This window comes from Agelaius phoeniceus, chromosome 7, assembly GCF_051311805.1.
Source record: "Agelaius phoeniceus isolate bAgePho1 chromosome 7, bAgePho1.hap1, whole genome shotgun sequence".
NCBI lineage: Eukaryota > Metazoa > Chordata > Aves > Passeriformes > Icteridae > Agelaius > Agelaius phoeniceus.
Genome location: NC_135271.1, coordinates 12,811,320 through 12,817,126, shown reverse-complemented (window position 1 = coordinate 12,817,126; position 5,807 = coordinate 12,811,320). Strand labels below are relative to the sequence as shown.

General features: G+C 47.6%; 1 long non-coding RNA gene across 1 annotated transcript; it reads left to right on the top strand.

The window, feature by feature from the left end:
* The first annotated feature begins 335 nt into the window (after window positions 1–335).
* Window positions 336–4,556, top strand: LOC143694448 (uncharacterized). Its single transcript, XR_013182932.1, has 3 exons — window positions 336–606; window positions 3,516–3,617; window positions 4,355–4,556. It is a non-coding gene; the product is annotated as an uncharacterized LOC143694448 (long non-coding RNA).
* The last annotated feature ends 1,251 nt before the right edge of the window (window positions 4,557–5,807 follow it).

Sequence of the window (5,807 nt, the reverse complement as noted above, 5' to 3'; positions counted from 1 at the left end):
AAATACCTCTAAGTGACTGGTTTAGACATGTCATCTCTCAAGGGTAATTTTTTTTTTTTACTTTCTTTCCCCAGGCAATACTGACCAATCAGTTGAGAGCAAATCCTGTTTCTTCTCATCAGTGAAAAGAAAAAAAAACCCAGTTTTTGTCCTTTACTGTGCTCTGGAATTTCACCCCAAACATTTTCTGGAGTCCAGGCACATGCCACAGGGAGGTGTCTCACTGCTTTCTGCTCTTCTCTTCAGTTGAGAGCCACTCGGTGAGGGCTGTGGCTGCACAGCCCAGCTGAGTTTATTAAAGATCTGATAAAAAAATTTAAAGACTTTCAGTGAAATTCAGGAGTGCATCACCAGTCTGGCTGGCCACTATTGCTTAGGATATCCTTGGCAGCTATGGGTGATGTTTCCTCAACTTTGAAAGGGAATTTGGATGTGATTTGGGTATTTTGGCATGCAAGTATCTGTGTTTATCTGTGGTGATCCCTGTTTTTTGTCTGTTGGGTGCTGGTGGGAGCACAACTGGGCCATCGAGCCCTGCGGATGAACCTTGACCTGTTCTGGGATGTGCTCTTGGATCAGGAACCCCACTCTTGCCACAAGGCTCTGGTAAGCCACAGCATCTCACAGTCAGCTCCAGCAAAGATTCTCCAGCTCCTTTCTTATTTTTATCAGTCTCAATTGGATCATCCCTAAAAATAATCTGCAATGCAAGATACTGCAGTGCTGAATTCCCCAGCGGAGCCAGGGGAACGTGTCCAGAGGCTTCCTTGGATCAAAGCCTCAGAGAGGGACCAGGGGCAAGAGCCAGCCTAAAGTTCAGGGGTATCCTTCAGATCCAGAGGGTAGCAGCATAAAAAAAAGCTGCTGTTCTCCTGAGACTTTGTTGGGCACTGGAAGAAGCTGCAGGGAACGTGGAATTCCCCCCGGGATTGGATCGTGGCTGGGAAAATGGAGAGGAGCAGCAAGAATTTAGGGCAATGGTCTCAGACACAGCAGGCTCAGGTGCTGTGTGTCAGACAAGAATTGCACTGCCCAGAGCCTGCTCCTGGAGCTCCCATGGGTCAGACAAGAATTGCACTGCCCAGAGCCTGCTCCTGGAGCTGCTGGAGCTTCTGTGTGGAGCCACTGGCACTGAGCACTGAAAGCCTGGAAAGATACACCAGCAAACTGCTAATGAGGGTGAATATGTGTTTTTGGTTTGTTAGAGAAGTCTCAAATGAAGGGAAATCTCAGTTCTCAGATACAGAGAAGGGAAGACACTGTTCTGGGCTGGATGGAGATCTTGTCCAAGTTGAGTGGTTCTGTGATTGTATGAAATGGATGGAGGATGGGCTCTGGGCTTTTCCAAAGTGTTCCCAAACCCAAGCACAATGAACTTCTCCTGCCAGCTGGAGCTACAGGGGGATGTGTGCACTCCCACAGCAGTTTCTGAGGAATACCATGGACAGGGAATGGTGGGGAAGCAATGAGCTGGTCTCTGGGGTGCTGCAAGGGCTTCAGAGCAGAATGCAGAGGGGGAGATGAAGCAGAGCCACAATGCAGAGGCTTCTCCTGCAAAACCAGGCCTGGCTCTCCCCTCTGGGCCAGGGCTGCTGTGACTGCAGTGCAGGGCTCACCATGAGCTCCCAGGCACCACAGCAGCCACTTCATGGTGTAGGGGAGAGCAGGACATGGGATCTGGCCCTTCCTCAGCAGGACATTCAGCAGTCCTGGCTGGGACACTTGGCTCCATTTGCTGCCCAGGTATCACCCCCTCTTTCCATTTGGCTGAGGGAACATTTAAGTATTATTATTTTTAAACAGGGCAGTTTTGACAACATGAACTGATGCATCCTTGTGGGCACATGAGCAAGCTGAGGCATTTTCTGTGAACACAGACCATTGCTCTTTTACTGCTGCTTATTGTTGCCACCTGCTTCAAACTCTGATGGGGACAGTGCTTTATTTTTTTCCTTTTTTAAAATGAGCTGTTCAGTCCTCTGATTTCTAAGATTCTAAGAAACTTTAAGCAAAGTTAAAGCTTTGAGGTCAAATTAAACATTTGACTTTGAGCCAAACAAACTTTGTTTTTCAAAATCTAACTAAGGAATAGAAACATTCAGTTTAGGATTAGCCTAAATATTTTTTTTCTTTTTTTTTTCCAGGTGTTTTTTCTTTTCTTCCTCTTTGTAAAAATGATGGGGGAAAGCTCTGCCCTGGGGTAGTGCAGCTCCCTTTCCTGTTGTTCCATCCTGTTGGGATGAGTGTCCTGAGAAAGGAACAGAGCTGGGCAAGGCTCTGGAGCTCAAGGGATAGGACAAGAGGGAATGGCCCCAGGTTTTGCCTGGTGAGGTTTAGAGTGGAAACTGGGGAAAATCTCACCACTGAAAGGTCAGGTATTGGACCAGGCTGCCCAGAGGCACCAATGCTGTAAATGTTCAAAAGGTGTGTGGATGTGGAGCTCAGAGAAATGCTTTTGTGCTCTTGAATTCACAGTTAGACTTGATGATCTTCCCAACCTTAATGATTCTATGATTCTTTTGGTTAAAAGGAGGTGGAAACACAAACAACAAAGGATTAATCTGCTGTTTGCAGTGCTGGGTGTGCTCTGCTTTGGGGACAGCTCTCCCCTCCCCTCCTTCCCCAAATGAAAACTCCAATCTGTGCTTGCCGCATTTTAGTTTTGCTCCATTTTGACCCTAAAAAAGTGTGTTGAAAAGCATTTCTTTGCAGCTAGGGAGCCACTTCCAGATGTGTTTATCCTGAATGTCCTTATCCTGTGTGCCATTTGGTCATGCTGAGCTCAAGAGGGAGCTTGCCCTGGACCCAGCTCAGAGGATATTGCTGCAGGAGCCACTGCTCCAAGCAAAGCGCTGTGAAAACATCCAGGAGATGTCCATTCCTGCCCTAATCCCTGAAATGTGTCCCTCGTAAACACAGCCAAATAATTTGGGTGCTTTCTGTGTGCAGAGTGGAGAGAGCTGCTGTGGGAACTTTGAGAGCTTGAGTGTCTTGTTTTGCATGTAAGTTCTCAGCACTGAAGTGCATAAATAGAGGGCTTTGCATCTCATAATTTATAATTCAGCCCAAGAAATGCACTAATACCCTTATCAGAATTGGGAACGTCGCTCAAAGCACAAAAGCACAAATCACTGAGGAACAGGCAGACATTAAGGGCTGCTGTTCTCCCTATGTCTGGAATAACAGCCAAGAATCAGTGAGATTTTCTCCTAAACAAATGTTTCACTGTTGTGTGTGTGAATAAATACAATTTCTCTCTCTCTTTTTCTTTTCTTTTCTTTTCTTTTCTTTTCTTTTCTTTTCTTTTCTTTTCTTTTCTTTTCTTTTCTTTTCTTTTCTTTTCTTTTCTTTTCTTTTCTTTTCTTTCTTTTCTCTTTTCTTTCTCTTCTCTTCTCTTCTCTTCTCTTCTCTTCTCTTCTCTTCTCTTCTCTTCTCTTCTCTTCTCTTCTCTTCTCTTCTCTTCTCTTCTCTTTTTTCTTTTTTCTTTTTTCTTTTTTCTTTTTTCTTTTCAACAGGCCAGGGAAGGAAAGGAAAAGCTGAAGTGCCTGAGGTGCAGGGAAGCATTTTGCTCTCTTCCCTCCCTTTGCTTAGTGCCACCTGTGTTTCCCCACTGCAGGGTAAGAGCAGGAGGGCTGAGGTTTTGGGATGGGCATGCCTGCAATAGGGGAGGAATTTCTTCACTGCTGTCTCTGGTAGTGGGACCTCTGGTTCTGGTGTAGGTTTGGTGGCCAGGCAGTGAAATCAGGAGGTTTGGGGAGATAAACCCACCTCATCCTGGTGGGAAGGGGCTGGGAGCAACCCAGGCTAGCTGGAACTGGATGGCCTTTAGGGTGCCTTGCAATCCATGAGATTCCTCTGGCAGGGAAAGAGGTGGTGGGGAAGCTTCTCTGTGAGCAGCACATGATGGTTTTGAGTGCCCCCTAAAGCAATTCAGCTCAGAGTGGAAAAGAAAAAAAACCCATTTGGGAATGCTGATGCATTTTCAGGGTTTCTGTAGTCACAATATACCCTGGGAAGCATGGCACTCACCCATGGTTCATTTACAATCCCTGGGTGGTGCAGAAAACAGGAGCTGCCCTTCAGAACCCCACTAATGGACCTTCTCCTCCAGTGCCCCGGTGCTGACACAGCCCAGCTTCACGGGGAAAGCTGTAAAGCTGCTGCCATGATCCCCCTGCTGGAGCCAAAGGCAGCTGGAAGGCACTGGAGAGGCTCTCAGCGACCCCAGGGTGCTGTGAAGTGGGGGCCCAGGCCATTGAACCTCCATGGGGACAGGCAAGGAGAGGGAAAATGCGCGGGAGTAGGACTGCAAGTCCTCACTGAAATTGTTTGTGCTCTTATTCCTAATCTCCAGCATCACTGGACGTGATCCCTCTGGAGGTGCTGCCAGACCATTGAGTGCTCCATCCCTGCCCTCAGACACCCTCTTCCTGGAGGAAAGTCGGCAGCTTTGGGTTTATTCCATCTTTTCACCCATGCCAAAGCCTATTTAATATCAGGTTTGCTGTGGGTTTGTTTGGGTTTGGTCCCACAAACGCCTCTGGGGCAGGTCAATGCATCTCCCAAGCCACCCCTTGGCTGTGCCTTTGGAGTTTGCAAAATCTCTGTTGTTCTGCTTGAATATCCCTCCCCACTTCAGTCCCAAATGGTGGGAAGCATCAGGGAACATTATTGACAAACAGTAGATGTCTGGTGGAGACCCTGGTGATTTTCCTGGTACAAAAGGGTGCTGCATCCTCTGTGATAATTCCCCTTTTTTTTCCCCTCCTTGTTGACTTTGTGGTTTTGTGATTTATTTGTGGGCTGGCAGGCATCCACAGCCCTGCAGGAAATGGATGTCTGCTCTTGTGTTTGGGGGGGCCATATAAATGTGTTATTTTCCCACTACATTAATTACAGACCTTTCTCCCTGACTGGAGCAGCTCCATGGTTCCTGTGCCCTTTTGGTTTGTTCTCCCCAGCCCAGGCTGAGAGTATTTATAGAGAACCCCAGCTCTGACATCCTCAGCTGAGCTGGGGGAAAGTTAAAGAACTTGGCCACAAAAACTGTAGAGGGGAAACTCTGGCCTTTTTTTACTTGACAGTAACTCCAGGACAGCAGCACGGCCGAGTTTTCCCTGGCTATTCCTTCTGCTGACATTTTCCTCAAGGATAAAAGTGGTTTGCCCTAAGAAAACAACCCCTCTTGCTATGGAAAAGAAATTGTAGGGCAATTTACTTTGGAATAGCTGTGCTACCTAATTCCTGGCTCCTGGAGAGAGACCCAGCTAGACTTGGAGCAAAGAAAGGAAACCCGAGGCAAAATTCAGTGTGGTTGAATCAGGTTTTGCTGGAGGAAAGGCTGGACAAGCCTCCCTGGGGCCCTGGCACAGGGTGCCCAGAGAAGCTGTGGCTGCCCTGGATCCCTGAAAGTGTCCAAGGCCAGGCTGGATGGGGTTTGGAGCAGCCTGGGATAGTGGAAGGTGTCACTGGAATGTCAGGGGGTGAAACTGGATGAGCTTTGAGTCCCTTTCAACCCAAACCAGTCTGGGATTCTATGGTCTGGGACAGCAGTGGAGTAAAAAAATCATAATTTCCAGCAGATTGAATGTACCTATGGTGTCCTTTGGCATGTAACGTGGGTTCTCCATGGATTCCTGACAAAACAGGAATGTCCTGCTATGATTTTTCTTGTTTTTATCCTGCCAGAAGTGAGAGTGAAGGATGAGGGATGTCTGCAAGGACAGGACAAAAACCTGAGCCAGCTTGGTGGCATGAAACCAGGAGGGAGATGAGAATCTGTGATGGGGGACATGCAGGGATGCAGA